Below are 14,589 nucleotides of genomic sequence, written 5' to 3' on the forward strand. Positions count from 1 at the left end.
TCATTTGCAGTTGCTGCTGTATCATCTGTTGAACTCAATTTCCCAGTATTCCTGTCTGTGCAGCCCTTATCTGCATCACCATCACTTTCTCTTTCAGCTTTTTCTGCTTCAGCTCAATCTCATCACTACAGTATTTTGCATACTGCAACACTTCATCAATCGGATTCGCTTGCCAACAAATCAAATGATTCTTAATCATCTGGCTAACTTCTGGTCTCAGCCCTTCAACGAACCTAAACACAAGATGGTTCATGTCCTTCGGTTCGATAGTCTCAGTACCACTGTAGTGTTTGAATGCCTTTAACAATCTCTCATAGTAAGCATGTATTGATTCCTTAACCTCTTGTGAGGTTCAGTCAATCTTCTGCCAATCAGTCACCTTCGGCGACACCTTTTGTTTCAAAAACTCAATCACCTTATGATAGTACTTCATCACCTCTTCAGAGGGTGCTCCGGTCACCTTATCCCTTGCCGGCTCCTTCGTCGGCCAGTCTACCCCTCTCTTGCACTCAAGCCACAAATCAGGCGGAACAATGATCTCAAACAAGGTATTCAAGTCTTCCCAGAGACACTTCGCAAGTTTCACAAACCTGTCTGTTTGCTGATACCACTTGATCGGTTTCTCCCTCAGTCTGGGATAATCATTGGTAGAGGATAGGATGTCTCCTCTGGACCACGGTACATGAACTAAGACACCACCAGCCGTTTCTCTCATGGGTAGTATTTTTACTGATTCTGCATCGGGTGAAGTTTTGGCTTGATTTGACCCTGGACTGTCACCTTTTTCCTTATCCCTTTTCTTTGCCCGTCTGCCTTCCCATTTTTCCAGTGCACCCCAGATTTGCGCACTTTGCAACAATTCTTTTAAATGTGCCTTCATTCCAGCAAACCTCATGTGCTCAAAATCTTTCGAATCAAAGTCTAATCTGTAGCTTCTTTTCAAATGTTTAGTGTTTTCAATGTCAATATTGTATTTGTCTGCCAGGTTTGCTAATCTCTGATGCACCTTGCCCACTTCTTTGGTAATCTTGGGGCACAGGAATCTCAATTCTTCTTCCGTGTATGACTCCAATCTATTTACTCCCATCTTACCTTCCACTAATTCAGCAGCTTCTGCCCCTAATCTTACAAAATGTAGGTACTCATCTTGCCTTTCCTTTTCTGGTTTGACTGTAGTCACTGTAGTCTTTTGTGAAGTATAAGTCTTTTCTAGCCATTTGTTTAGCTGTTGTACTGTGAAACCCTGCAGCGAAATGTTCCCTGCATGTATCATTGGTGACTGTGAGGCGTTCGTACTCATCGTTTGCGGAGTTAAACCCCCTAGCCCTGCTTGACGCATTGCTTCTATGGGTGCTCCCACTGGGCTAAGGTCTATTAAAGACCTTGGTTTTTCAACTGCATGTTCTCCCAGGGCCATTATCTGGGGGGTTCCTATAGACCCTCCTCTTATCACATCATGGGTCATTACTCCCTGATCACATACGCCAGTTTTGCCTTGAGCATACAATGGCACTGGTGGACCGACAGTAATTGGCAACGATATGGCAGCAGGTGTCTGACCTGGTCCCAGACTCCGTGGAGCAGTAACTCCGTAGGTCTGTTCCAAAGTACCCGGGACAGGCACTAATGGAGGACCAGCTACTGGGTTGTACCCTGGTATCAGTTGTGGTTGCGGCTGGGACAGCAATTTCGGAGTTGACTCAATTTGCACTAACTTTGATTTTGTATATATCGGGTCTGGCGGCACTATCAGATTTGTAGTAGTCTCAAGTACTGGAACGTCTGGGTAGATTCTCTGTATCTGCGGTGGAGGTTGCAACTTTATCCGCATGTCTGGTGCAGTGGGTACACTGACACCATTCTGTATCAAAGTCGTATCACTAGTCTGTACCGTATCAGCAACTACCTTCTCCTGCGTCTGGTTCCCAGGATCCATGCTAGTGCTTGGAGCGCTATCGCTCACCGCATAGGGTGGTGGGCGATCATGTAATAGTCTGTCCATGAATTCCTCATCATCTGAATCATCTTCCTCTTCCCAGGGTCTTTTATTCTCTTTAGATTTGTTTGAGTCTTTATCTGTTTTACAGGAGGCTTTCTTTCCCTGTGTTTCTTCTCCCTGTGCTATCGCTGGGAACAATTTTAATCCGTCAACAATTCCCCGTCTCCACATTTTACTCTCGTCATCCCATCTAGCCTCTGCATAAGATTTTTCTGCCCTTTTCAGTCTTCCCTGAAACTTTTCTTGCCTCTGTTTAAGAGCCATTAGATCCCAAACCGCTAAAGCTTCATACTGAGCTGGCCTCGGAGGTGGTTTTTGTTCGGCTTAACCTCCACCTCAAATTCTCTAGCACCCTTGCATTGAACGTCCCATGTTCTGGGAACGCAAGACATCCCTCCTTTTCTGTTAATTTGTGCCACTGTTTCATCCATAAACATGGCGCAACGCCTTTCTCTTCCATTACTATATAAGCTGGAGCACCCTCGGGTGGTGTAGGCTCCCCATCAGTTGCTATAAAACCGATTGATCTATTAAACTGCACAGATTACAACATAAACCCAAGTGTCTTCTACACTTGTCAACATACTCCGGAGTCTTAGACCACGACAGGTCCGTACATAAACAACCAACCAGGTGGATAATTTTGAGCATCAAGCGCCACACTCATATGAAGTACGCCGACTTCCCTGCTCTCATACTGCGGAGTACGCCCACTCCTACTAAAACAACATTTACCTGGCCTAGATACACACAAATTTCACAATCATCTGCAAAAAAAAAGGCGTAAGCTAAGCAAGCCCAAAAACCCTATAACACACACATTATGACGCCAAGAGTATTCCCAACTCACTTAGACAGGCTCCGAGATCCCGGGAAAGTCATGGTAAACTTAGAAACCCATCATACCTCCAATTTGCATTATCACAGAAAAACAAATTAAAACAATGATTCTCCGTCCTGGGGCCCCCAAGGGCCAAAACCGTCGCTCTGCTACCAGAACTGTTAACGCGTCCTTTTATGTTAATTTATTACACATTAGGACTCGTTTTAGGCCAATGAATCTTGTGACCCAGTGGAGAGACACCGTAGGACGAGATATCTCATCAATATATCGAGCAATATATCAATGATATCATCAATATTTATCACAACAATGCACTTTACTTTGGTTAAAGACATTAATCAGATAGACGACGCAACCATGACCTTTCAGTCATGAATAACCACACCTTTAATATAATTTTTTTAATTGTATTCCCTATTGATTACAATCTACGAGCAAAAGAGTTAATCTCAATACCAAGAAGCATAAAGCATAGTCACGATATGGCAGCTGTGATAAGATTTCATTAATGCAAAAATCACAAACATCAGAACATAGCATGGCGTAAACATAGATCAGAATACAGCAGATGTAATATACGTGTTAGTTCAGCATTGTGTAATTTCAGTCGTTTGTCTATTTGCGTCAGTCTTAAGTGAACTCCTATCCTAGCCACTGATTAGCATTAGCATGTTGGGCTTCATGCAAAACACTTTAGAACACCAATTTGGAAAACATCTAGCTATGGTCTCTATCAAAACGAGCGGTTGGTACCTAGAAAGGAAAAGAAAACTGTCAAATTACAGATTGCATTGTCATAATTACCCTCCAAGGATGAGGTCAGCACACAGGATCAGTCTTCGTCTTCAGGACATCAGTCAAACGCCATCAATCTAAACTCAACTAAAGGCACAGGGGACACTTCCCTCATATGGAGGAGAAGTGTAAAATGGGCAGTCTATGGATGAGGATGGTTTTAATAAGTCTCAAAGTCACCAAACAGAGTGACAGAGTTTCTGGATAAAATCAATATCATACCCTACCTAGTTCTCTCGACTCTTCTGTGACATGGGTTTTTATCCTTTTTTGGTAGTACATTCCCCCAAAATCCTATTGGACATTTACTATACTCCCCTATCTTTAACCTATCAAATTAAACATTAGGTAAATCCAATTGTCACCCCACAATTATTCATAACACTTTGATTGGTATTCACAATTGACGTCTTCGGAGGTGGCACGTCCGGGGTTACTTCATACCTTGGCACGTCTTCTCGGGTCAGCAGTTCCATTGTCCATTGGTTTAAACGTCCTTGAACATTACATTAATCTACATTTGTTTCAATTTTGTATACAAAACTTAAACTAAGGCACCAAATATGCGATTGAGAACGGAATTACAAAGATACATTCATCTTCCAAGTTGGGAAAAAGAACATTTGCAGGGTCATGGCCCTTTGCGAGTCAGCACGCTAGAAAACAGAAAAATGCATTTAATATGAGAGCTGGGCAGCTAAAAACCCGCATCTCACGCTAACTTAAGGCCAATAAGATTTCTCAATATGAATGGAATATCGTAAATGTTAATATAAACTTGATTAACCAAAACATGAACAATTTTACTCATCATTATTAGTTTGCGTATACATTGGTGGCCACACACCGTAATCACAATTCAAGTGCACGTTTAAGCAAAACCTCAATTATTATTGTTCTCTATGTAGCATTGTTATGCACTAATATATAAATATTTCATGTTAATATAGATTATATAAACTACGCTCTCTCAATAGAAAAAGGCGAAGCATTAAGTCAATTTCAATTAAAAGAGATTGAGGAATTTTGATCATAATGTTAGCAAAGATGAAAACAAATAGAGGAAGAATTACCATCTTAACTAAGGTTACACTTCTTATAATTGTAAGGGGCAGTGAATGCCACTGATGAAGTAACCCATGCACCTTGTTGAGGGTGGTGGTATAGTTTAATTTATACAAATCTGAAAAGTTTTGTGCAACATAAATGCCTAAGTATCTGATCGAACGAGTACTGGAATAATGGGGTCTTATAGTGGCAGGCAAAACAGCAGGGGAACTGTCAAAGAGGAGAGCTTCAGATTTGGTGTGATTTATTTTACAGCCCCCAATATCTGTAAAGGCCTGAATTTTAGCCAGTGCATTGAGAATATTTTGCTCCTCAGCAGCCAAATATAGCATTATGTCATCTGCAAGAAGTTTTATCTTGGGTGCACTCTGAATAGGAGCCCTGATCTGCTAATCTTGACTTACAGTAGTGGCCAGAGGCTCAATAGACAGGGCAAACAAAACAGGTGACATAGGATACCCTTGCCTTGTGTGTTTTTTAATGGTAACATACCTCACTGTTTGTGAGTTAATTATTCTTTAGCCTGAGCTGCCTTCTACAGATTTTCAAGTAGAACTATCATTTTCTGAGGGAACCCGAAATTCAATAGAATGAAGAAAAGGAACTCCCATTGAACTAAATCGGAGGCCATTTCGGCATCCAGCATGGTAATTGCTGCCTTTGTAGAATTATTAGAGTAATAGTCAATCACCTGTAACAGAAAGTTGGTGCTAGATTAAAACAGCCTAGCTGGCAAACAACACTTTGGTCTAAATGCACCAGATTTTGTGTTAAGGGGCCTAGCCTGGCTGCAATGATTAGCTTATAAGCACTAATCAGCAAGCTAATTGGGTGATAAGAGCCTGGTTTGTCGGGTGACATCTTTTTTCAGGAAACTGATAAACACTTTGCCTATCAACTCTGATTGGGTAACCACTCTGCCTTCTATTTCATCAAAGATTGCCCTAATAACTTAATTACTCCTCTTTTTCTTGACTGACCATGCCAGGAAGTTTCCAACCTGCTCACTCTCTTTGTAAACATTTTTAAAGCAAGTATTTTGATTAACTATTTCCTTAAACATGGAACAGTCTTTTAGGTTCTGGAACACTTGTTTTATCTTAGTTCTGGTACTCGGTGATTAGACTGTGGAGTGAGTGAGCGTGGCATGGTCAAGATCATAATGCAGAGCTGCAGCCTGTTCCTTTCTTAGTTTATTGATTTGTGCTTGATAAGAAATCACCTATCTCCGTACAAATGCTTTGAAGGTCCTCCACACTGAGACAGACAAGGCTGAGCCTAAATGTCTTTCGAAAAATTCACCTATGGCAGATCGCATAATCATAACCCAGCCTTCCTCAGTTAATAGTGATCTACTGAGGCACCATCCAGGCTGTTGGGGCCTCTGCTCCATCATTGACACCTCAACAAACGGTACTGAATGGTCTGAGAACTGATTTAACGATCTTCCTGAATCTATTCTGCTTCACAGATGGGAAATCCAAAAATGTCCATTCCTGAAGCAGAGTTATATGATTTTGAGAAACATGTGTTCTCTTTCACGCATGTGATTGACACGCCAAGGATGCAACAGGGCAAATCGCTACAGTGTAGTTAACCAATTGAAGGACCTCAACTTACTTTGCTGCTTGTTGGTACGTGAGCAGTCCAATTAAGTATCTTGGATAAAGTTGAAGTCTCCCAATTTCAACAAGCCTCTCTTGAGATGGAATAAGGTTTTGAATTTCTCTGAGAGAAGAATCATCATTTTTCATGGGACCATGATAACTAATAATGTGTGTAAGCTGCTCATGGAGCCTCAGACTCACCTAGCCCTACAATCCCTTAGTATCTGTTGCACATCACACATTAAATCTCATGAAATCAGTAGTGTCATCCTTCTTATAGCAGCGCTAGTGGATGCATAGTAAGCACATGAAATAAAGCCAGGGACACTGGGGTGCTTGGCCAAGGCTTTGAGATGGGTCTCTTGAAAGAGAATGATCTGTGCTTTTGATGACTTAAGCCACGCCCAAATAGACCTAAATTGTGTGTGAGCCATTAGCATTGCAGGATACAATCAAACTCCTAAAGTCTAGGCTTTACATCTCATTACAAGCCTACTCTACCTTCCCCCATGGCTCCTGTACTCCCAGATTTCAAGGAGCTAACTACCCCAGCACATTGAAGGTAATTTGGAAAAGGAAAACATTTCCAGGCTTTTCTGCCTGAATTTTTCTGATTTACAGTGCCCCTCCCCACATCACCTCCTACCCCAGGAACACCATCCACCATGGCTCCCAATGAAGCAGATTCCCTCCCACACCTACTTTTCCACCCTTTAACCCCTTAGGTGCCCGGTACATAATGGTTATGTCCTCTGCAGCACCATTCGGGTGCCAAGGATGTAACCGTGATGTTCTGCACCTGGCCCTCGGGGGAAGCGCTAGCGCTCCCCCCAAGGGCCTCCCACCCCTCCTCCCCTGGGTAGGGTTGAAAGGGCAATCACTTCCCCTCACTCCCAGGCCTTCACCCAGTGACGTCTGATGACATCAGCACGCAATTGCACGTTGACCTCATCAGAGGTCGCCCCCATCGCACAGGAAGTTCAGCTTCCAGCGCAATCATTTCACGACCGATCGGGGGGTGGGGGACATCATTTGATGTCTTTCTGAGCATTTCTGCAGCCCAATCGCATAGGGTGGAGATTGGTCTATTTTAATTGGGCTGATCTGCACCCAAAGGGGGCAGAAACCACTATGCACCAGGGATTGGTATGTGTTTTGTTTGGGGGCAGCCCCTTGGGCAAGGGTCGCTCCCCATGGGGGCACATCACTGTTGGCCATTTCTGCCCCCCTTGGGGGCATATCAGCCATATTTTTGTAATGCTCATCTGCCCACCAAACACCAGGGAAGATTTTTTTTTTTTTAAAAGAGGGTAGGGTTATGGCCTCCACCCCAAATAAATGGGGACATAGTTGTTCTGCCCACAGGTAGGCAGATTGGGCAATTACCCCTGATCCACTCCCGGGGGGGCAGAAAGCCTACTAGATGCCAGGGAATAAAAAAATAATAATAGTGGGGTGGTGGCTACCAACCAGTATGAGCATGGTTATGCCCCCACCCCAACTGAAGGGGGTAACAGTCTTTCAGCTCTACCCCTGCACACTAAAAGATCCTATCCCAATGGCAAGCAAGAGGACATTTGATTATTTTGGGTTTTGGGTTTACATTTGGGCCATGAGAGCTTGTCTAACTGTCAAAGTCATCCCACTTGGAACAGTGAGGGCTGAACTTTTTGGACTTTGGGACGCTGCAAAATAGAAAAATCTATGAGACCTAGACACATCTGAAAATGAAACATCTGGGTGAGTCCAGGGTGGTGTGCTTCACATACACCTGCACCATTTTCTTACCCACAAGGCCCTCCAAACCTCCAACTTTGCTTGAAATCACACATTTTCCCCACATTTTTGTGATGGAACCTTCCAGAATCTGCAGGTATCCACAAATTTCCTACCACCCAGCATTGTTGCATCTATACCGATAAAAATTCCGCCCCATTTGTCAACCTAAAAACTTTATTTTTTCAAACTGCCATTTTGGACCTGCTTTGTTTCCCCCTCAGTTTCAACATGTTTTTGGCTCTTACCTGTCACAGCCACTTGGCCCCACCTACACAAGTAGGGTATCATTTTTATCAGGAGACTGATGGGAGCATTGGGTGATTTGTGCCGGTGCAGTGATACCACACAGAAATATGGGGAAAATTTGATTTTTTAGCTAAATTTGAGGTGTGCTGAGGATTCTGGGTATGAACACACTTGGGGATCCACATAAGTCACACATCCCTGGACTTCCTCAGGTTTCTAGTTTTCAGAAATGTCTGGGTTTGGTACATTTCCTTAGATGGCTTCTGAGCCCAGGACCAAAAACGAAGGTGCCCCACACAAAAACAGATAGTTATGTATTTAATAATTTTGATGTGTCCATGTAGTGTTTTGGGGCATTTACTGTCGCGGTCACTAGGCCTACCCACACAAGTAAGGTACCATTTTTATCAGGAGACATGGGGGAATGCTGGAGAGAAGGAAGATTGTGGCTTCTCACATATTCCAGAACTTTGCAACACTGAAATGTGAGTAAAAAGTGTTTTTTGCCAAATTTTGAGGTTTGCTAAAGATTCCGGGTAACAGAACCTGGTGAGAGTGCCACAAGTTACCCCATCCTGTTTCTATAGGTGTCTAGTTTTAAAAAATGCCGAGGTTTGGTAGGTTTTCTTAGGTGCCGGCTGAGCTAGAGACCAAAATCCACAGCTAGGCGCTTTCCAAAAAACATGTCAGTGTAAAAATGTAATCTATCCATGTTGCGTTTTGGGGCGTTTCCTGTCACTGCACTAGGCCTACCCACACAAGTGATGTACCATTTTTATCTGGAGACTTGGTGGAATGCTGGATGGAAGGAAATGTGTGGCTCCTCTCAGATTCCAGAACGTACTATCACCAAAATGTGAGGATAAAGTGTTTTTTTTCTCCAAATTTTGAGGTTTGCTTAGGATTCTGGGTAACAAAACCTGGTGAAAGCTCCACAAGTCACCCCATCCTAAATTTCCCTAGGTGTCCAGTTTTTAGAAAATGCACAGGTTTGGTAGGTTTCCCTAGGTGCCGGCTGAGCTAGAGTCCAAAATCCACAGCTAGGGACTTTCCAAGAAATACGTCAGATTTCAATATAAAAAATGTGATGTGTCAATGTTGTGTTTTGGGGCGTTTCCTGTCACGGTCATTAGGCCTAGCCACACAAGTGATGTACCATTTTTATTGGGAGACGTGGGGGAATGCTGCGTGGAAGGAAGTATGTGGCTCCTCTCAGATTCTAGAACTTTCTATCAAAGAACCATGAGGAAAAACTTTTTTTCGCCAAATTCTAAGGTTTGCAAAGGATTCCGGGTAACAGGACCTGGTGAGAGCCCCACAAGCCACCGAATCCTGGGTTCCCCTAGGTATCTAGTTTTATAAAATGCACAGGTTTGGTAGGTTTTCCTAGGTGCCGTTTGAGCTCAAAACCAAAATCCACTGCTGGGCACTTTCCAAAAAACACAGCAGTTGTCAATGTAAAAATGTGATGTGTCCATGTTGCGTTTTAAGGTATTTCCTGTTGCAGGCACTAGGCCTACTAACACTAGTGAGGCACCATTTTTATCGGGAGACTTGGGGGATTACTGGGTGGAAGGAAATTTGTGGCTTCTCTCAGATTCCAGAACTTTCTATCACCGAAATGTGAGGAAAAAGTGTTTTTTTTTTTGCCAAATTTTGAGGTTTGCAAAGGATTCTGAGTAACAGAACCTGGTGAGAGCCCTACAAGTCACCCAATCCTGAGTTCCCCTAGGTGTTTAGTTTTAAAAAATGCACCGGTTTGGTAGGTTTCCCTAAGTGCCGCCTGAGCTACAGCCCGAAATCCACTGTTAGGCACTTTGCAAAAAAACCATCAGTTTTCAATGTAAAAATGTGATGTGTCCGTGTTGCGTTTAGGGGCGTTTCCTGTCACGGGCACTAGGCCTATTCACACAAGTGAGGTACCATTTTTATTGAGAGACATGGGTGAATGCTTGGTAGAAGAAAATGTGTTGCTCCTCTCAGATTCCAGAACTTTCTATCACCAAAATATGAGGAAAAAGGTTTTTTTTTGCCAAATATTGAGGTTTGCAAAGGATTCTGGGTAACAGAGCCTGGTAAGAGGCCCACAAGTCACCCCATCCTGGGTTTCCCTAGGTGTCTAGTTTTAAAAAATGCACAGACTTGGTAGGTTTCCCTAGGTGCTGGCTGAGCTAGAGGCCAAAATCCACAGCTAGGCACTTTCCAAGAAATACGTCAGATTTCAATATAAAAATTTTGATGTGTACATGTTGTGTTTCCCGTCGCGGGCATTAGGCCTACCCACACAAGTGAGTTACCATTTTTGACGGGAAACTTGGGGGAACACCGAATAGAAGAACAAGTGTTATTTCCCCTTGTCTTTCTCTACATTTTTTCCTTCCAAATGTAAGGCAGTGTGTAAAAAATAAATCTATTAGAGAAATTCCCTGTAATTCACATGCTAGTACGGGGACCCCGGAATTCAGAAATTTGCAAATAACCGCTGCTTCTCAACACCTTATCTTGTGCCCATTTTGGAAATACAAAGGTTTCCTTGATATCTATTTTTCACTCTTTATATTTCACCAAATGAATTGCTGTATACAATGAAAACCCTTTGCAAGGTGCAGCTTGTTTATTGGGTCTGTATACCTAGGGATTTTGATGAACCTAGAGCCCTATATATCCACACAACCAGAAGAGTCCAGCAGACTTAACGGCATATATTGCTTTAAAAAATCTGCCATACCTGGAAAAAGTTACAGAAGAAAACGTGGACAGAAATGGCTCTTTTTTTCATATCAATTTCAATATTTTTTTAATTTAGCCGTTACTTTCTTTACGAAGACCTTGAAGGATCTACACAAATGACCCCTTGCTGAATTCAGAATTGTGTCTACTTTTCAGAAATGTTTAGCATTGGTTTCACACCCATTTCTGTCACTAACTGGAAGGAGGCTGAAAGCACAAAAATTAATAAAAATGGGGTACGTCCCACTAAAATGCCCAAATCGTGTTGAAAAATGTGGTTTTCTGATTCAAGTCTGCCTGTTCCTGAAAGCTGTGGAGATGGTGATTTTAGCACCATAAACCCTCTGTTGATGGCATTTTAAGGGGAAAAGCCACAAGATTTCTTCTGCAGCCTTTTTTCCCATTCTTTTAAAAAAAAAAAAAACATTTTAGCTGTATTTTGGCTAATTTCTTCGTCTCCTCCAGGGGAAGCTACAAACTCTGGGTACCTGTAGAATCCCTAGGATATTGGAAAAAAAGGATGCAAATTTGGCGTGGGTAGCTTATGTGGACAAAAAGTTATGAGGGTTCTCAGCACGATCTGCCCCAAATAGTCAAAAAAAGACTCTGCACCTGAGGGGAAAAGGCCTGGCAGAGAAGGGGTTAAGACCCTCCCCCGAGATGAGTGCCGTGACATGGCACTCAGGTGACTGTAACTGCCAGTGGTCTGAAGCAATTTTAGGAACACAAAATCATCCATCATCTTTTTGTGTTGCTATAGTTGCCCTAAATGGTTAGGGAATGCCCAGATGTGGGCCTCTTGCTCACTGTGCCCCGGGGTTCAAGCTAGCCTAGCTAATAAGGGGTGATACTGCAAAACCAGTCCCAGGTTGCTTGTTTCCAGTCCAGCGAGGACCTGGCCTCGCATTTCAGGCTGACTGTTTCCATGGGGAGCAGGGTCAAGACTGATTTGCATATGGCTGGGTCCAAATTGGGATGGCATGGTGAGCAAAAAAACAATAGATTTAACCCAGATCTGTGACTGAGGGTGAGTTTGTGAAAGGTTTTAGTACTCTGTCCATCATCTTTTTCTGTTGCTCCAGAAGCATCTTGTGTTCAAGCCTGCCCAACCATCATGCAAAAAGCATAAAGTTACACCTGGGCTAAAGTAAATGAGTAAATCTAAGGGTAAATTGAGACAGATAGGAAAGAAAAGAAAGAGAAACACAGGTAAATAAACATAACTGCCCAAATCACCTAGCCCTGACCGCCACCCAACCCCCAACCTTCCGCATTGGACTTTTGGATAAATTGCAAAACCCCTTGTCCTGTTCAACAATGTGGATGATCCAAGGTTGGCCCTTATGAAGGACTTTCAATTTTGACTGCTGGGCAGTCCTAGCTGGTGCTGGTGACTCTTAAAGTTATCTATCATTGATTTGAACTTTTTTACAGAACCAAGGTGCAGATAAAGACATATCCGAAAAGATTCTGAAATAGAAATTATCCAGGGTACAGTAAACTTGATCCCTTATAGCATCAGTTAGGTTCCGCTCTTTTACTCGAAAGTCATCAGAGTTCACTAAGATTGTGTGTGGGTACTTGGAGTTTGAGACTGGAATGCCGGTACACAGTGGTCACATGTAATAGTAAGCCCTAAATCATTTGCTGCCATTTTAGGAATCAGATGCTTGACAATTAAATCTGAGATTAATTTATGAAAGTCTGCCCATTTTCTTGGCCTTCAGGGATCCCAACAGGTCGCAAATTGGAATGAATGACCTGTTTTTGACATTTTCAAGTTTTAAATGTAATTTGGTGAGTTCAGATTGAAGTTTCAGAGCTGAAGAGTCCTGATTGTTCTTAAAATCTTCAAGATTGGACACTCTTTGCTCAAGTTGCATGACCCGCGAGGTGAGTAGTTGCATGTTGGTATTGATTTGTTGCCGCTGGCTTCGTGTCTCCAGGTGTGCCTTCTCCTGTGAGATTTTCATCTCTAATTTCACCAAGTATTTGCTGTAGAACCGCCTTCAATTGGAATGGATTGAGCCATATAAGGTAAAGGCATTAAGTCTGTGGAAGGAAGCTTCTCCTATAGGGGATTAGAATCTGAGAATGACTTATCTTGTTCCCCACTGGGAGTTTTCACTACCCTGCATGAGGCCATACTCTCCATAGGATTATCAAGCGATGCTGAGTATGGTCCTAGGCCAATGGGTTCCCTGCAGCATCACTCATGAACCCACTTATAGCCAGATCGGCACTGAGCTCGACCTACTCCCTCAGTGATCCCCTAGAGCCAGGGACAGCGAACAAAGGGTATATTGGCAACTTTTTCAGCCTAGACTTGAGGTGGGTGTAGCAGATATAGTGTAGAACTTTACTGAGTCAGTCACAAGCTTATCAGTTAGATCCTTAACTTGTCTTTCACCGGCAAAGCTGATCATTTTTGGTGGCGAGTCCAATGTTGATATATTATTGGAACTGGATTCCTTTGTCCTCACCTTTGTGGATGGCAAATACCCTGGGGCTGCCAATTCTTTAGAATTGGTCTCCCACAAAAGTTGTGTCAGGCCACTCACCTGACATTCCTCTTTATAACTTCTGGGCACCAGCACTAAAAAAGAGTTGTGCAGATGCAGTGTTTAGTTCCTCATTCTGCTTTGCCCAGCCCACAAGATTTTACCATATCCCTTGAAAGTCACCTTATTGGTGCCAGAGTTGTTTCCTTCTCTAGTAGTGCCAAGAAGAGAATTAAAGGAGAGGATTACAAGTGGGCTTATACCATTATTGGAGTTGCAGGCCAATACTTTTAGGGTGCCTATGAAGGTGTAAGGCCAGGATGGTCAAGCACATCTGCAAAAGGATTGAGTAGGTTGCAGGGGTTCCACAGAAAGTCAAAAGCTCCATCCACTGCTATGCAGACCGCCTCCACAGCCAGTTCAGGGTCTCCCTATGCCTGTAAAGTCTCCTATTGAGGCCAAACAGGTCCCTCCCTGAAGTTGCATCATATTGGTGTCTCAGTGCCTTAGTGCCTTACTGCCTAAAACGCCTTAAGGCATTATGGCCCTCATTACAACCTTGGTGGGCAGCCTGAACCGCCAAGCGGCCGCCTATGCAGCCACAAACCTGCCGGCCGCATTACAACATCCCTGCTGGGCCGGCAGGCGGAAACTGGCAGAAACAGAGTTTCCGCCCGCCAGCCCAGCAGGGATGTCGGCCGTAACATTGCAGCCGGCTCCTAATGGAGCCTGCGGTGTTGCGGCCGTGCGACGGGTGCTGTGCAGACAGTGAAAAGCAGGGTGGGGTTGTGTCTGGGAGCCCCTGCACTGCCTATGCCAAGGGTCTCTACCGCCATGGACAGGCTGGCGGGAAGTGGAGTCATAATCCCCAGTGCAGTGCTGCAAGCAGCGCTGCCCTGGCGGATTATAACCGCTGGGACAACGATGGCGGAAAACCGCCAGTCCCGGCGGTGTGACTGCAGCACTACCGCCATGGTCAAAATATGGCAATTTGTACCGCCAGCCTGTTGGCGGTACTAT

The sequence above is a fragment of the Pleurodeles waltl genome, chromosome 10 (assembly GCF_031143425.1).
Source record: "Pleurodeles waltl isolate 20211129_DDA chromosome 10, aPleWal1.hap1.20221129, whole genome shotgun sequence".
Lineage (NCBI taxonomy): Eukaryota > Metazoa > Chordata > Amphibia > Caudata > Salamandridae > Pleurodeles > Pleurodeles waltl.